Source organism: Salvelinus sp. IW2-2015, linkage group LG4p (assembly GCF_002910315.2).
Source record: "Salvelinus sp. IW2-2015 linkage group LG4p, ASM291031v2, whole genome shotgun sequence".
Lineage (NCBI taxonomy): Eukaryota > Metazoa > Chordata > Actinopteri > Salmoniformes > Salmonidae > Salvelinus > Salvelinus sp. IW2-2015.
The window spans coordinates 7,196,519-7,215,582 of NC_036841.1; the positions used below are offsets into that span (position 1 = coordinate 7,196,519).

Genomic DNA, 19,064 nt, shown 5'->3' on the forward strand with positions numbered 1-19,064 from the left:
GTAATGTGTTCATCCTATGTAATGTGTTCATCCTATGTAATGTGTTCATCCTATGTAATGTGTTCATCCTATGTAATGTGTTCATCCTATGTAATTTATTCCCAGTGAATATGAAATAGTTTTTTTCCTTGTTCAGAGAAATGAGTCATTGAARTTGTTAAGTCCCATCATCCTACATCCTGGTATTACCAGGTTCTGACCACTAGAGAGTGAATTTACAAAATTATATATTGGTTTCCACAACYTGTAAGCAGTCTATGTACAAGGTATGACAGCAATCCAAATCATCCTAATGTTAAAAAAAAAWKTGATTGTGTAACTCAATGATGTTACCTATAGATGATTTGGATATGAAGCGCAAAATTGCTAATATAGATGCCATTGACTTACTTTGGATTTATGCCACTAATGCTAAAAGTTAGCATTTGAAACAGTTGCCAGGTAAACAAAACCAAAGCATGGGTTGCTGTCATACCTTGTCCATAGACTGCTTACAGGGTAAGCCCCTACCTGGACTCAAACCAGGGACCCTCTGCACACATCAACAACCTCCCACGAAGCATCGTTACCCATCGCCCTTGCAGAGCAAAGGGAACAACTACTTCAAGGTCTCAGAGCGAGTGACGTCACCGATTGAAACTCTATTAGCACGCACCCCGCTAACTAGCTAGCCATTTCACATCAGTTACACTCGCCCCCCTTTTGACTTCACTGAACGGAGAAAAAAACGTCACCAAATTCACTGAGAATACATTACATAGGATGAAGAAACAATACTCTGAGTCGCAGCTCCGTACTGCTTGTCAGACACAGAGAACTGTGTCGTTGATGGGATTGGCGCGTGGAGTCTGTGTGGGGCTTTTGACCATTTCTTTGGATTCCTCATGTCTTACTCCATGTTTTAAAAAAATTGGTCCAAATCGGATGTTAAGTACTATATTTATTGAATATTATATGAATCCTATAAATTAAAATGGCSAATTTGATTCGAATCAATTAGCTTAAATTATATTTAAACAAAATCATGTTGCAGGAATGCTAATATTTTCTGATTCTAACTACAGAAAAGATATCAGAAGAATCTGAGATGGTGGGTGTCATGGCTTGCAGAAATGACATGGAATGACCCTAATGCTCCATTTCTCCTCAGTGTTTGTTCATCAAGCCGCCTGTGAAATAGAAACTATTTAGATTTCTGGCATCCCCTCTTCGCTCTGTTATGAAATTTGATTGAGAACGAGACAGTAGATGGAAATGAACTTGATAGACCCCTGACAAATACACTGAATGAATATATCAATAAAATAAACAGACTCTTTATTATTTATTTGGTGAGATGTTTGTAATATCTTGGCTCCATCTTGCGGTTTGTTACTCTCTTCTCCTTTCTACCACTCCCACTCTCCTCTTTGTTGCGCCCTCCTTTCTCTCACTCCTTCTCTTCTCCATCTCTCTGTCCCTAACCCTGCTTTCTATCACTCCCCTCCATCTTTATCTCTCTATCTTTCCCTTTCTCCTCTTTGTTTTGGCTCCTCTCTGTCTCAGACACTTCCTGTTGGTGGATGGGACGGGGGTGTATGTGTTCTCCTACGAGGGCCGTCTCATCTCCACGCCCAGATTCCCCGGCATGAGAACGGACATCCTCAANTATGTGTTCTCCTACGAGGGCCGTCTCATCTCCACGCCCAGATTCCCCGGCATGAGAACGGACATCCTCAATGCCCAGTCAGTCTCCCTTAGCAACGACACCATCGCCATCTGGGACAAGAGCGATGAGAAGGGTGAGATGAGCTCGGCCAGCCGAGCTGTCCCTTCATTACTACAATACTAAACTGTGTTGTCCACAGAGCAGGGCGAGATTTGCCTTAGGCTTTTTCACTCAATGACATTTACAGTCACTAAACACATTGAAACATCAGGAGCACTTTGTCAACAAGAGGATTACACTTCACCAGGAGATAAAACGCTGGAGAAATGACTTTASCAGGACTGTAACAATGACTGTTTGCCATCATTATCCTGCTCGCTCTCGCCCTGTCCTCCGTCCTCTCCTCTCTTCTTTTCCTCCAGCCATCTTTCTGTTTGGTGCCCTGATGGGGAAAGCCCTGGGTGAAGGGAAGCCCCTGACTGACAAGGTGGCTGATTCACCAACCAACACACACCAACAGTCAGTCACAGCACACATTACACTCTCCTGTTAGTGTGCACACACTGACATGAGAAGACTGTGCATATCTCCACGTGCCTACGTCTTAATCCATACTGTTACATTGAGCAACCTGTTAGGATTGGGGGAGGGTAAGCCGATCCTAGATCTGTGCCTCAGGGTAGCTGTGGGTTCGAGTGCCCCCAACAGGCCAGGGTGAAAAGGTCAGGGAGCCATGGAGATAAGACAGAGAGAAGAATTAGTGGTGTTGAGGGAAAAGAAGAAACTTCATAGTTAAGAGGGAGACATACAGCCTGTGTGGAAATTGGAGTGAGTGCATGTGTGTGAGAAAGAGATGGAGAGAAAGGGGGAGGGTTATGGAGGAAGAACAGGACTGAAAGGGATTAAGAGAGAGGGAGTGAATTAGAGAGAGAGAAAAGAGAGAATACCCAGGATCAGTAGTTCTGTCTCGACACTCACATCTCCAAAGACAGAGCTGAGCACGGCACGGAGCCACTGGCTGAAACACACACAACACCCACACAACACACACAGCACACACAACACACACACACGACACACACAGCATATCACACACACAAGCACACACACACACACACACACCCACACCCACACACACAGTCACACACCAGTCACACACACACACAGGTAACACACACACAGTCACACACACACATATACACTCACTGTGGGAGGAGTCAGGAGCTGTGAGTCAGACTCTGCACCCCTCCACTCTTCTTTGCTCCGCCTATTTCCCCTCTGTCTCCCTTTTCCTCCACTCGTTTCCTCTGAGTGGAGTCTTCCTCGCTCGGCCTGCAATGTTGCCCCCTTAGGCTCTGGTGGGCTGTATACCTCTCAGGCTGGTAGCGGGGGGCCTAGAGAGGTAAGGGAGCGAGTGTAGGAGAGGGCTGGTGTGATAGGGGTAGATCTGTTGTGAGAAGAGATGATGTATCAAAAGAACAATATTGTAGTGTATGTGTTTGGGGACTGATGGGGTTGACACTGCGGGTTCAGTTTGCTGCTCATGTGAACAGGCCCTCTCACACAACTTTCTGGCCTCATTTCACTGTGTGTGTGTGTTGTGTGTGTGTGTGTGTGTGTGTGTGTGTGTGTGTGTGTTGTGTGTGTGTGTTGGTGTGTGTGTGGGTGTGTGTGGTGTTTGTCCGTGCGTGTGTGTGTCCGTGCGTGTGTTCCAGATGGAGGTGGTGGAGATAGCTCTGGACCAGTGTGGCCCGTCCAGCGATAGGAAGATCGCGGTCATAGACAAGAACCGTGACCTGTACCTGACCGCTGTGCATCGCATCAACAGAGAACACAACATCTGCAAGATAGGTAGGAGAGAGGGAAGGGGAGAAATGGAGGGGGAGATAGATTTCAAACTGCTTTGTGTTGTTAAGCACCTAAAGCCTACCAGATAGATCTTTCTTACCATAACCCACATGCACTATGGTCTACACACCAYGTGGTAGAGGTTATAGTTAGTTATTCTGTGTGTAGTCAATAAGAGTGTGTTGTCTGTCTCTATCCTGCTCAATAGGTACTGTGGTCCACACTATGTCCTGGAACGACTCCGCTAACATCCTGTGTGGTATTCAGGACACACAGTTCACTGTGTGGCACTATCCCGGTGCGGTCTTCACTGGACCTGCTGGCTAAAACACTCTACATGAAAGACGCCAGGTAACATGTGCACGGAAACACACACGCAAACACAGAAATCAGTTCCCCATTATCGGAAATRAAAGGTACTGCTTCATCTGWAATGTTTTCATGTTGTGTAAAAGCTGTTTAAAAGAGATTCCTGAGTGGCTGCCCTTAGGCTGAGTGGCTGTGTGTACAGAATGTATTATTATATCTGTCGGTCTGTCCCCCTCCACAGTGAGTTCAGCCGTGCGGCCCACATCCTGAACTACGTCGGGACCCAGGTGACAGCTCGCTGGTGTACAGCAACTTATCTCCCTACCCCACCGTGCTGCATGAGTACAGCGCCTCCTTTCGCTGGGAGGACGCACTGCGCCTCTGCCGCCTTGCCAAGGTAACACACACCTGACAGGAGAGGGGACATTCTCTTGGGGACATTCTCTGGTGACTCCCTGGTCCGGTGCAGAATGAGTCTGATCTGTATAGAGCAAAGCACACATCATATTCAACACCAAATACTGTACAAAACACATCTTAAAAAAACTCTTCACATTATTTTGAAAATAGAATAATGGTGTGAAATAATCCAGTGCCAAATGTCTAACACCAGGCCTGCTGTCTCCCTGGCCCTGCCCCTACCCTACCCAGGAGAGGAGGGCTGCTCTGAGCCATGAGCTCTGAGCTCTCTCTTAAAGCCAGTTATTTAGGATAAATGGTGTAATTAGCGGCCTGTAATTGCTAGCACATTGTGGGTTGCAGCAGAGCAAAGCAGGGCCAGAGGGACCAGAGAACCAGAGCCCTGGCCCCAGGGGAAACACTCAGCCCCCCGAGAGGGGCCACGCGGGCTGGGGGGCCACAGATCAGTGAATGTGATTTCTCCAGGGTTCTAGTGTTGTGTTCTGATAGACCTTATGGGTTCCCCCCACCATAGCGTGGTAACAACAGGCAGCGTGGGAACTCACTGTCACTCTTTGGAAGTGGGGTGTGTGTGTATCTCAATGTCTTGTCTCAGGTCTCAGTGTGTCAAATTTCTTTCCTCATTTCTGTKTGGTTGTCTCATGTCTGTTCGATTGTCTCATGTTGGTCTTGTTGTCTCGTGTCTGTCCGGTTGTCTCGTGTCTGTCCAGTTGTTTATTCAAATAAMATTTTATTTGTCACATGCGCCGAATACAACAGGTGTAGTAGACCTTACAGTGAAATGCTTACTTACAAGCCCCTAACCAACAATGCAGTTTTAAGAGCAGTTGCCATACCAGGCAGTGAAGCAAYCCGTCAGGATGCTCTTGATGGTGCAGCTTTAAAACCATTTTGAGGATCTGAGGACCCATGCCAATTCTTTTCAGTCTCCTGAGGGGGAATAGGTTTTGTCGTGCCCTCTTCACGACTGTCTTGGTGTGCTTGGACCATGTTAGTTTGTTGTTGATGTGGACGCCAAGGAACTTGAAGCTCTCAACGTGCTCCACTGCAGCCCCGTCGATGAGAATGGGGGCGTGCTCGGTCCTCCTTTTCCTGTAGTCCACTATTATCTCCTTTGTCTTGATCACTTTGAGGGAGAGGTTGTTATGCTTGCACCCCACGGTCAGGTCTCTGACCTCCTCCCGAAAGGCTGTCTGATTGTTGTCGGTGATCAGCTCTACCAGCCTTTCAAAGCATTTCATGGCTAGAGACGTGAGTGCTACAGGCCGGTAGTCATTTAGGCAGGTTACCTTAGTGTTTTTGGGCACAGGGACTATGGTGGTCTGCTTGAAACATGTTGGTATTCCAGACTCAGACAGGGAGAGGTTGAAAATGTCAGTGAAGACACTTGCCAGTTGGTCAGCGCATGCTCGGAGTACACGCTGTCTCTTATACACATCTAGATGTGTATAAGAGACAGGTGTTGAACGCTGAGCTGTAGTCAATGAATAGCATTCTCACATAGGTGTTCCTTTTGTCCAGGTGTGAAAGGGCAGTGTGGAGTGCAATAGAGATTGCATCATCTGTGGATTTGTTGGTGCGGTATGCAAATTGGAGTGGGTCTATGGTTTCTGGGATAATGGTGTTGATGTGAGCCATGACCAGCCTTTCAAAGCATTTCATGGCTAGAGACGTGAGTGCTACAGGCCGGTAGTCATTTAGGCAGGTTACCTTAGTGTTTTTGGGCACAGGGACTATGGTGGTCTGCTTGAAACATGTTGGTATTCCAGACTCAGACAGGGAGAGGTTGAAAATGTCAGTGAAGACACTTGCCAGTTGGTCAGCGCATGCTCGGAGTACACGTCCTGGTAATCCGTCTGGCCCTGTGGCCTTGTTGACCTGTTTAAAGGTCTTACTCACATGGACTGCGGAGAGCGTGATCACACAGTCGTCTGGAACAGCTGATGCTCTCATGCATGTTTCAGTGTTACTTGCCTCGAAGCGAGCATAGAAGTTATTTAGCTCGTCTGGTAGGCTTGTGTCACTGGGAAGTGCTCGGCTGTGCTTCCCTTTGTAGTCTGTAATARTTTGCMAGCCCTGCCACATCCGACAAGTGTYGGAGCCGGTGTAGTACGATTCAATCTCTGTTCTRTATTGACGTTTTGCCTGTTTGATGGTTCGTTGGAGGGCATAGCGGGATTTCTTGTAAGCTTCCGGGTTAGAGTCCCGTTCCTTGAAAGCRGCAGCTTTACCCKTTAGCTCATTGCGAATGTTGTCTATAATCCATGGCTTCTGGTTAGGGTATGTACGTACRGTCGCTGTGGGTACGACGTCCTCGATGCACTWATTGATGAAGCCAGTGACTGATGTGGTGTACTAGTCAATGCCATCGGAAGAATCCCGGAACATATTCCAGTCTATGCTAGCAAAACAGTCCTGTAGTTTAGCATCTGCTTCATCTGACCACTTTTTTATAGACCAGTGCTATAGAGTCAGTGCTTCCTGCTTAAATTTGAGCTTGTAAGTAGGAATCAGGAGGATAGAATTATGGTCAGATTTGCCGAATGGAGGGCGAGGGAGAGCTTTGTAAGCGTCTCTGTGTGTGGAGTAAAGGTGGTCTAGAGTTTTTTTTCCCTCTGGTTGCACATTTAACATGCTGATAAAAATGAGGTAAAACTGATTTAAGTTTCCCTGCTTTAAAGTCCCCGGCAACTAGGAGCGTCGCCTCTGGATGAGCATTTTCCTGTTTTCTTTTGGCGGTATACAGCTGACTGAGTGCAGTTTTAGTGCCAGCATCGGTTTATGGTGATATGTAGACAGCTACGGAAAATACAGAAACTCTCTAGGTAGATAGTGTGGTCTACAGCTTATCATGAGATACTCTACCTCAGGTGAGCAAAACCTTGAGACTTCTTTAGATATCGCGCACCAGCTGACATTTAAATATATGCGTCGGCCCCCGCCCCGTGTCTTACCAGAGGCTGCTGTTCTATCCTGCCCATAGGGTGTATAACCCGCCCGCTGTATGTTATTAATGTCGTCGTGCAACCACAACTMAGTGAAACATAAGATATTACAGTTTTTAATGTCCCGTTGGTAGGACATACGTGCTTTCAGTTCGTCCCATTTATTCTCTAGCGATTGAACGTTAGCTAGCAGGACGGATGGCAAAGGMAGATTAGCCACTCGTCGCCTGATCCTCACAAGGCACCCTGATCTCTTTCCGCGAAATCTTTGTTTCCTTCTCCAGCGAATGACGTGGATGAGGGCCTGTTCGGGTGTTTGTAGTATATCCTTCCCATACGACGCATTAAAGAAAAACTCTTTGTCCAATTCGAGGTGAATAATCGCTGTTCTGATGTCCAGCAGCTCTTTTTGGTCATAAGMGATGGTAGCAGCAACATTATGGGGCGGCAGGTAGACTAGTRGTTAGAGCGTTGRGCCAGTAACCGAAAGGTTGATAGATCGAATCCCTGAGCTGACAAGGTACAAATCTGYCGTTCTGCTCMTGAACAAGGCAGTTAACCCACTGTTCCTAGGCCGTCATTGTAAATAWGAATTTGTTCTTAACTGAYTTGCCTAGTTAAATAAAGGTGAAATAAAWWTAAAAAAATAACCAATGCAGCTCAATGCTTACACGGAACTCATACCGGCTGCGCGCGTGCGCTATTGTGCATAMATGTATTTTGTTCCCCTACACCAAACGCGATCACGACACGCAGGTTAAAATATCAAAACAAACTCKGAACCAATGATATTAATTTGGGGACAGGTCGAAAAGCATTAAACATGTATGACAATTTAGCTAGTTAGCTTGCACTTGCTAGCTAATTTGTCCTATTTAGCTAGCTTGCTGTTGCTAGCTAATTTGTCCTGGGATATAAACATTGAGTTGTTATTTTACCTGAAATGCACAAGGTCCTCTACTCCGACAATTAATCCACACATAAGACGGCCAACCGAATCATTTCTAGTCATCTCTCCTCCTTCCAGGCTTTTTCATCTTTGAAATGATATGGTGATTGGCATCTACACTTTTACCACGACAACCGGCAAAACATTTCGTCTTTCAATCACCCACGTGGGTATAACCAATGAGGAGATGGCACGTGGGTACCTGCTTCTATAAACCAATGAGGAGATGGGAGAGGCAGGACTTTCAGCGCGATCTGCGTCAGAAATAGAAAGAAGTTCTATTTTAGCCCTTGGTAACGCAGACGCTCGTTGGCGCAATAATTTAATAACATGGATTTCTAAATGTATTTTGCGACGCTCGCGCACGTGTCCGGTCTGGTCAGCATGTTAGGCTCTCACTGGGGTTGGGGTTCAGGGGTTGTGTGTGTGTATGTGTGTGTTGGGGAGGTTAAATACGTAAATGGTGTCACCCAGGCTAATTAGAAACTAATTCAAAGCTGCTGGTCGTGTCTCGTTAAAGCTCCACTACAGTGKCTCCGTCATGGACCCTTCACCATTCCAAGGCCCAGGGCTAAAGGTGTCACTACAGACCCGGGTTCGATCCCGGGCTGTATCACAACATGCAAAGACGTAAATGAACGAGAGAGAGACTCAACTCTTCCTCAGAGACTCAGTGGGGGGTGTGAGACACCAACACAGGAGAGGAACATCACAGCGACAGACATGGTGATGGCTGCCGTCTTATCGGCTCTTAATCAACCATGCTATTTTGTTTGTTGTTTCGCATTGTTTGTAACTTGTTTTGTAATTATTATTTTTTTAACCTTTATTTAACCAGGTAGGCAAGTTGAGAACAAGTTCTCATTTACAATTGCGACCTGGCCAAGATAAAGCAAAGCAGCTCGACACATACAACAACACAGAGTTACACATGGAGTAAAACAAACATACAGTCAATAATAGAAAGTAGAAAAATAAATCTATATACAATGTGAGCAAATGAGGTGAGATAAGGGAGGTAAAGGCAAAAGAAAGGCCATGGTGGCGAGGTAAATACAATATAGCAAGTAAAACACTGGAATGGTAGATTTGCAGTGGAAGAATGTGCAAAATAGAAATAGAAATAATGGGGTGCAAAGGAGCAAAATAAATAAATAAATACAGTAGGGGAAGAGGTAGTTGTTTGGGCTAAATTATAGATGGGCTATGTACAGGTGCAGTAATCTGTGAGCTGCTTTGACAGCTGGTGCTTAAAGCTAGTGAGGGAGATAAGTGTTTCCAGTTTCAGAGATTTTTGTAGTTCATTCCAGTCATTTGGCAGCAGAGAACTGGAAGGAGAGGCGGCCAAAGGAGGAATTGGCTTTGGGGGGGACCAGAGAGATATACCTGCTGGAGCGCATGCTACAGGTGGGTGCTGCTATGCGAGCTGAGATAAGGAGGGACTACCTAGCAGGGTCTTGTAGGTTATGATGCAATAACCACAACCCTGGAGAAGGATGGCTAGAGGGGACAGGGGATGGGAGAGGGGGGTGAGGTGGGTGTCTTCAGAAWGTATTCATACCCCTTGACTTATTCCAAATGTTGTTGTATTACAGCCTGAATTCAAAATTGATTCAATTGTTTTTTTTCTCCTCACCCAGCTACACACAATATCCCATAAGGCCAGACAAAATTGATTCACTGTTTAACGGATTTTCCCCCCAGAAAAGTGAGGTGAGCGAGCGAAAAAATATATATAAATAAATCAATAAAATCATTAGGTGGTAAAGGAATAACAGTAGTTAATTGGTTCAGAGTTTGTTTTGATATTTTAACCTGCATGTCGTGATCGCATTTGGTGTGGGGGTGACAAAMTAAATGTATGCACGATGGAGCATGCTCACAGCCGGGTTGGGTTCCGTGTCATCAAGGGAGAGCTGACAGTGCATTATAAACAAAGAGCCGCATATTTTGCCAAAATAAACAGTACCACGGAACCCAAACTGGCTGGTGTGTTAGAACTGACTTCTATTTTAGCCCTTGGCGCACTCGAGCAGTGTGGGTGCAATAATTGAATAATATATATTTCTACATTTATTTTGCAACGCTCGCGCACGCGACGCGAGCGATGTAGTCATTCTGTAATTCAACTTTGTCTGGCCTAATGAGCAAAAAAAAGCTAATTGATTGACAATGTATTCACACCTCTGAGTCAATACATGTTAGAATCACCTTTGGCAGCGATTACAGCTGTGAGTCTTTCTGGATAAGTTCTTAGAGCTTTGCACACCTGGATAGTACAATATTTTCAAATGTTATTTTTTTTATTCTTCAAGTTGGTTGTTGATCACTGCTAAACAGCCATTTTCAAGTGTTGCCATAGATTTTCAAGCCAATTTAGGTCAAAACTGTAACTAGGCCACTCAGGAACATTGTTTCGTCTTGGTAAGCAACTCCATTGTATATTTGGCCTTGTGTTTTAGGTTATTGTCCTGCTGAAAGGGGAATTTGTCTCCAAGTGTCTTTTGGAAAGCAGACTGAAGCAGGTTTTCCACTAGGATTTTGCCTGTGCTTAGCTCTATTGTTTATTTTTATCCTAAAAAAAACACCCTAGTCCTTGCCGATGACTAGCATACCCATAACATGATGCAGCCACCACCATGCTTAAAAATATGAGGAGTGGTACTCAGCGATGTGTTGTGTTGACATTTCCCCAAACAACACTTTGTATTCAGGACGTAAAGTTAATTTCTTTGCCACATTTTTTGTTGTTTTACTTTAGTACCTTGTTGAAAACAGGATGCATGTTTTGCATATTCTGTACATACTTCCTTCTTTTCACTCTGTCATTTAGATTAGTATTGTGGAGTAACAACAATGTTGTTGATCCATCCTCAGTTTTCTCCTATCACAGCCATTAAACTCTGTAACTGTTTTAAAGTCACCATTGGCCTCATGGTGAAATCCCTGAGCGGTTTCCTTCCTCTCCGGCAACTGTTAAGAAGGATACCTGTATCTTTGTAGTGACTGGGTGTATTGATACACCATCCAAAGTGTAATTAATAACTTCACCATGCTCAAAGGGATATTCAATGTCTGCTTTTTTAAATGTATTTTTAATAGGTGCCCTTCTTTGGAAAACTTCCCTGGTCTTTGTGGTTGAATCTTTGTTTTAAATTCGGTACTCGACCTGAGGGACCTTACAGATAATTGTATGTGTGGGGTACAGAGATGAGGTAATCATTCAAAAATCATGTTAAACACTATTATTGCACACARAGTGAGTCCATGCAACTCATTGTGACTTGTTAAGCACATTTTTACTCCAGAACTTATTTAGATTTGCCATAACAAAAGGGTTGAATASTTATTGGGTAAAGACATTTCAGCTTTACATTTTTTATTAATTTGTACATAATTACACTTTGACATGATGGGGTATTGTGTGTAGGCCAGTGACACACAGTCTCAATTTAATCCATTTTAAATTCAGGCTGTAACACAAGAAAATGTGGAAAAAGTCAAGGGGTGTGAATACTTCCTGAATGCACTGTATGGAAGAAGGAGCGTCACCACTTTTAATAGCCATCCCTCCTCCTTCCTCCCCTCATTTCTGGTAAGGGTTTGGTCTTTCGTGGCCGTTTGGTGTGKTTTTTCCCGGAGTGGGAGGAGTGTTGTGGGGAAGTCCTGTCAGCCAGGTATGGAGGATTAGCCCCTTGTGGATACTTTCATGGCRCTGATTGTTGGTAACAGACGCACGCACACACACACATAGACACACACATGCTGATAGGCCTGTACACAAACAACCATACTGTACACAGTCACACAAACATGGGCAGCCCAGCAGTGTGACTCAGTCCCCAGCCAGGCTCTAACAGTGAGCCAACACCACAATCTCTCCTCTGATTGGAGGAAACTGGCCTATCTCTCTCTGACTCTCTGACCAGCATTTAGTGGCTTTAGCAAAGGATGATTTTGTTTTTGTCTTCACAGTTTTATGGCCAATGTTGTTTGTCTTAATGAAGGATTCAGATGAGATGRCAGGATGCATGAGGATGTTGTTCTGGGCTTTGCTTTCAACGATACTGTTGAGTGGCGTAGTTTGAGTGTGACTGTAAGAGTGAATGGGAGTGGCGTTATGTCTGTGTGYGTGTGTGCCTGCATGTTTGTCTAAGTACGTCTGCGTGTCCTGAATGAGTATGATATCAGAATCACACACACGGAAGTCAGATTACAGGGTGTGTGTGAGTGTGTGTGCCCTGCAGAGTGACACTAACGAGGCCTGTGTTGTAAGGATGAGCAGACTGGTAATGGGAAGAGTGTCSCTGTAGAGACGCCAGTGTAATGGACCTCCCATCCCTCTAATAACACACAGCCCTCCTCTCTCTCAGTGCCCCGTCCCTTTAATGACCCAGGCGAGCAGGGCTAAGCTAGCCCCCCTGTGTAGGGCCTTGTGGTCAGGGCTGGGCCACGCGCTACGCCCCGGCGCCACCACCAGCCTGTCAGGCTGAGCAGCAGTTCCACCCCCTGACAAATACCCCTATACCCCGGCTCCCTGTCCCCTGGCACTCATGCCTGCTCCCTATCATGTGTGGGTGTGTGTGTTTGTTTGTGCGTGCGGGCGTGAGTGCGTGCGTGCGTGTGTGTGTATGTGTGCGTAYGTGGTGTGTGTGTTTATTTATGCTAAGACAATGTGTGTATGGCAAATGTAATTTCCTATTTTCTTAATGTCTGTCTCCGTTCCTATAGGACCAGTCACTGTGGGCGTGTCTCGCTGGCATGGCAATGGCCAATAGGGAGATGACGACAGTGGAGGTGGCCTACGCTGCCATTGGAGAGGTAAGACCCTCCATCAATCTATTTCTCTCTCCAAGTGGATAAGGTGCAGTATATTAACTCTATCAAGGATCTGCCATCTAAGGAATCTTTAGTGGCCCACATGTTACTGTCCACTCTGCTACAGGCTGGCCTGGTCTACCAAGCCATACAGGTCCACATCAACCTCTACAACTGGGACAGGTGTGGGGGTGTGTGTCTGTCTCTAAATGTCTGTCTGCCTGTGAATCTGAATATTTCTGTCTCTCTGACATGCCTTTCTGTTTGTCTGTCTGTGTATACTTACATATGCATCTGTGAATGGGACTGAAAGCTTCATGTGTCCTCAGGGCATTGGAGCTGGCAGTAAAACATAAGACCCATGTGGACACAGTGCTGGCCTACAGACTCCAAGATCCTGYAGGACTTTAGCAAGAAAGAGACCAACAAGAGGTTCATGCAGTACGCTGACAGGTTAGGATATGTCATTGCTTTTGACTGTCATATAGTGAACACTAACCAGCTGTAGTAGTAAAGACTTCTTCTCTTCGAAACTAGACAGTATTTTGTTACAAGAGGCAATGTGCCCTTTCTATCACACTATGTTCCATTAGACTGACCCACTTCTCTAATCTCTCTCTCTTTCTCTCTTTCTCTCCCCCCCCCCCCCCCCCCCCATCAGGTGGAGGTGAACTGGGAAAAGATCCAGGCGAAGGTTAAGGAGAGAGAGAAGGCTGCCATCACCTCTGTCAGGAGCAGCTTGGCCTCTCGACTCTGACCTCATCCAGGGACCAAATGTACATCATATTTTCAAGTGGTCATTTATCAAACATGGTTAGTGTTATTTTTGTGTTTGTGTTTTTTACAAAAAATATATTTTTACAATTAACTTAAATGCCTTATTCTCTGAGAATGTACATATGTAGACGTTTAACAAATACCGTACATATTTATCAGATCGATCAACTCATTTTTATCTCCTCAACTGCTATTTCAATTCAATGCAGTCAGCCCCAGCCCAGTCAGTTTTAACTAGTAATCATAGGCCGCCCGAGGGACGGAGTGGTCTAAGGCACTGCATCGCAGTGCTAGAGGTGTCACTACAGATCCTGGGTCGATCCCAGGCTGTGTCGCAGCCGGCTGCGACTGGAAGACCCATGAGGCGGTGCACAATTGGCCCAGCGTCATCCGGGTTAGGGGAGGGTTTGGCCGACCGGGATGTCCTTGTCTCATCGCGCTCTAGCTACTCCTTGTGGCGGCCGGGCTCATGCCTGCTGACATGGTTGCCAGTTGTACAGTGTTTCCTCCGACACATTGGTACGGCTGGCTTCCGAGTTAAGCGAGCAGTGTGTCACGAAGCAGTGCGGCTTGGCCGGGTCGTGTTTCGGAGGACGCATGGCTCTTGACCTTCGCCTCTCCCGAGTCCGTACGGGTGTTGCAGCGATGGGACAAGACTGTTACTACTATCAATTGGATATCACGAAAAATGGGTAAAGAAAACTTAAAAAAAAAAAAATAGTAATCATAGATATTTGTGTTTATATTAAGTATAAGGCTTTTACACATTTTCTCTGTGTTGGTGGGAAACAGCTTCCTCCCCTGACAGAGGTCCAGCCCATAATTTGCCATTACACCCTATCGATCTCCACTCCCAACACACACACTCAAACACAGCCCCAGCATGGAAGCCAGGAGCAGCAGGATAGATCCCTGTCATTCTGGTCTGGACACCGGCGCTCCTGGGTTCCTGATGGATACAGGATGATGGCTAATGGGCTCAGTAGAGGAGCAGTCTAGGGCTGCTTGTCATACACTATTACAGAGCAAGACTGAATCATTAAGGTCAGCCTCTCTCACACCCCCTTCTCTTCATGTCCTCTCTTTTTCTCTCTCTGTTTTTGTATCCTATCAATCCCTGTTCACTCAGGTATTGTCCTAAGTGCAGGCTAGAATGAACTCCCTCCATCTTTCCCCAGCTAACTGCAGTCAGKCCGTTCTTGTCTAGAGTAAAGTTAGAGGGGGACGGGTAGCTATGATGCCAGTGGTAGTGTGGAAGCTCTCCAGTCATCTATGACCCAAAAGGAGCAGCACTCTGTCTCAGCCAGGAGTCATGTTTCATATGTGTTACACCGGAATACACACATCTCAAAGCACGTGTTCCCTGAACTCTTACACAAGTATGTTCAGACACACAGATAACACACAGACACACATACTGAATTGAATACGCTTTATCCAAACCATGCTGCTACTACCAAAGCTCAGACCCTGACGGGGCATAATGTAGGATTTATGAGGAGCTTAATGCACATTGATCTGGCCTTGGTTTCTTTGCTGTTTTCCCCACTAATGCATTGAATAACTGCTCCATTGGCATAATCAGTTGTTAGATACACAGAATTACCGTATATTGTCTATTTTTCTCACACTCAGGTTGGGCTGTTACACACCCCATAAAAATGGCCTGGGTTTCCAAAACATCTCAATACTTATGAGGTGTCTTGTCATGATTGTAGACACAACTACACAATACTTTTACCTCAAGCAATGTACTCTAACCAACACTCCAGGGGCGCTGGTGACACTATTTCAAAAAATATTTAAACATTATTTTCCCAGGTAAGTTGACTGAGAACACATTCTCATTGACAGCAACGACCTGGGGAATAGTTACAGGGGAGAGGGATGAGTGAGTCAATTGTAAGCTGGGGATGATTAGGTGACTGTGATGGTATGGGGGCCAGCTTGGGAATTTAGCCAGGACACCTGGGTTAACACTCCTACGATAAGTGCCATGGGATCTTTAGGTACCACAGAGAGTCAGAACACCTGTTTAACATCTCATCCGTAAGACAGCACCCTACACAGGGCAATCATTGCCCTGGGGCTTTGGGTTATTATTTTTTAGACCAGAGGAAAGGGTGCCTCCTACTGGCCCTCCAACACCACTTCCAGCAGCATCTGATCTCCCATCCAGGGACCAACCCTGCTTAGCTTCAGAAGCAAGCCAGCAGTGGGATGAAGGGTGGTATGCTGGTGGCTGCAAGTCATGTCAGCAGTCTGTCTCATTATTGTATTCAGATCTACTTYGAGGGACTCCTCAATGTGCAGAATAGCAGAGATTTACTCCATGTGATTAAACATTCATGCTGGGGATTCTAGAGGATTGGAGYGTGCCCTAGCCCCCTGAACTCACAGCCTGAGTGCAGAGAACTTGTAGAGGCTGTCTCCACTGCAGAGAGAGAGAGTGAGAGAGAGAGCCTCAGAGCCAAAGATGCAAAAATGTGATCTCTACTGTTAAATCACAAATTCCAGTAATACCATATCTGTATTCTGTCACTAAAACGTACTGTGATGTGTAATGTGTTTGCATCTTGTCTCATTCCCTCCATTCATCCATCAGTGGATTRAATGCTTTTTTGTGTAAACTCCTCTTATCCACCAATTTCCTCTGTGGAGGAAATCCATCAGTGTCCATCACAACAGGCCGGCCCTGGCTGGACGGTATAGGATTACCCTCCAGTCAGACAGACTAGCTTTCCCATTATCGTGATCCATAACGGCCATGGTCAGAATCCCTATTGAAGATGATGGTATCATTGAGACTAGGAAGCCTGGCTAAAGCACATACAGTATTTATCTGACATCACTCCTGTAACTCAAACTCCTAATGAGTATCCTTTAGTTTCTCATTGCTTATCCACTCTTATGCACTTCAGATAAACCAGTTCTTGGAGAGTTGGTGCATCTCAACGGTCCACTGTTCCACAGAAAGATGAATGATGACTTTTCTCGCCCAGCCTACTGTGGAGAGGATGTGGCTGTACCCTAGGTTGTGCACAGAGGAGTAGTTTGTAAATGTAGAAATCTATTGCCCAATTCCAAATAGAACCCTACTCCCTGTGTCATTTTCTGTGTAGATCTGAGAAGAGTGGATAGGTAAGGTTTAAAAAGTATGGCCAAAAATGCCACCTAGTCTATCATAAGCTTAGCTGGACATAGCTACAGTTGAAGTCGGAAGTTTACATACACCTTAGCCAAATACGTGTAAACTCAGTTTTTCACAATTCTTGACAAATAATCCTAGCAAAAATTCCCTGTCTTAGGTCAGTTAGGATCACCACTTTATTTTAAGAATGTGAAATGTCAGAATAATAGTAGAGATAATGATTTATTTCAGCTTTTATTTCTTTCATCACATTCTCAGTTGGTCAGAAGTTTACATGCACTCAATCAGTATTTGGTAGCATTACCTTTAAATTGTTTAACTTGGGTCAAACGTTTTGGGTAGCCTTCCACAAGCTTCCCACAATAAGTTGGATGAATTTTGGCCCATTCCTCCTGACAGAGCTGGTGTAACTGAGTCAGGTTTTTTCGGCCTCCTTGCGCGCGACACTGCTTTTTCAGTTCTGCCCACAAATTTTCTATAGGAATTTAGGTCAGGGCTTTGTGATGGCCACTCCAATACCTTGACTTTGTTGTCCTTAAGCCATTTTCCACAACTTTGGGAAGTATGCTTGGGGTCATTGTCCATTTGGAAGACCCATTTGCGACCAAGCTTTAAGCTTTAACTTCCTGACTGATGTCTTGAGATGTTGCTTCAATATATACACAATTGTCCCTCCTCAATGATGCCATCTATTTTGTGAAGTGCACCAGCCCCTCCTGCAGCAAAGCACCCCCACAACATGATGCTGCCAACCCCGTGCTTCACGGTTGGGATGGTGTTCTTCGGCGTGCAAGCATTCCCCTTTTTCCTCCAAACATAACGATGGTCATTATGGACAAACAGTTCTATTTTTGTTTCATCAGACCAGAGGACATTTCTCCAAAAAGTACGATATTTGTCCCCATGTGCAGTTGCAAACCCTAGTCTGGCTTTTTTATGGCGGTTTTGGAGCAGTGGCTTCTTCCTTGCTGAGCGGCTTTTCAGGTTATGTCGATATAGGACTCGTTTTACTTTGGATATAGATACTTTTGTACCTGTTTCCTCCAACATCTTCACAAGGTCCTTTGCTGTTGTTCTGAGATTGATTTGCACTTTTCGCACAAAGTACGTTTAATCTCTAGGAGAAGGAGAACACGTCTCCTTCCTGAGTGGTATGACGGCTACGTGGTCCCATGGTGTTTATACTTGCTTACTATTGTTTGTACAGATGAACGTGTTACCTTCAGGCGTTTGGAAATTGCTCCCAAGGATGAACCAGACTTGTGGAAGTCTGCAATTGTTTTTCTGAGGTCTTGGTTGATTTCTTTTGATTTTCCCATGATGTCAAGCAAAGAGGCACTGAGTTTGAAGGTTGGCCTTGAAATACATCCACAGGTACACCTCCAATTGACTCAAATTATGTAAATTAGCCTATCAGAAGCTTCTAAAGCCATGACATCATTTTCTGGAATTTTCCAAACTGTTTAAAGGCACAGTCAACTTAATGTATGTAAACTTCTGACCCACTGGAATTGTGATACAGTGAATTATACGTGAAATCTGTCTGTAAACAATTGTTGGGAAAATGACTTGTCATGCACAAAGTAGATGTCCTAACCGACTTACCAAAACTATAGTTTGTTAACAAGAAATTTGTGGAGTGGTTGAAAAATGAGTTTTAATGACTCCAACGTAAGTGTATATAAACTTCCGACTTCAACTGTATCTTATTTCTGGTTCCTGGGCTACAGATCGATTTAGAATTGAGCATTAAGATATTGAAATGTACCTGCCTGCTAACTGGTCTGCTGTCTGCCAGCAACAGACAGACAGACACAGGTAAGTATGACAGATCAATCAATAAACAGACAAGGGTGTAATCTCTGTTCACTGATCTCTCCTGTATTCCGGCTATCTCAGTCTGCAGCTCCAGCTTTATGTCTGCCAGCTTAGCTCTTTATTTACTGCTGTCTATTCTATACTTCTGTCTTTATGACTGTCTGTATTGTCTATCAGTCATCTTCCTGCCTTTTTCCATGCAAGGCATGTCTGTATTCAAGTGCTCTAATGCTGATGATGGTGAATGTTTTGTCATTCAACTATGGTCACTACATCAAAGATAAATGATCAGAGGTGGTTTGCTCACTCACATGGTAACTAGACCTTGGATCAGTATTTAGGATCATCATCATCTCTCATTGAGGAGGGAGGATAGTATTC

The 19,064-nt window shown here is 45.0% G+C and overlaps 1 pseudogene; it reads left to right on the plus strand.

The window, feature by feature from the left end:
* The window catches only part of LOC111956955 (intraflagellar transport protein 80 homolog), an 83,691-nt pseudogene that overhangs the window by 58,803 nt on the left and 5,824 nt on the right, over positions 1-19,064 (plus strand).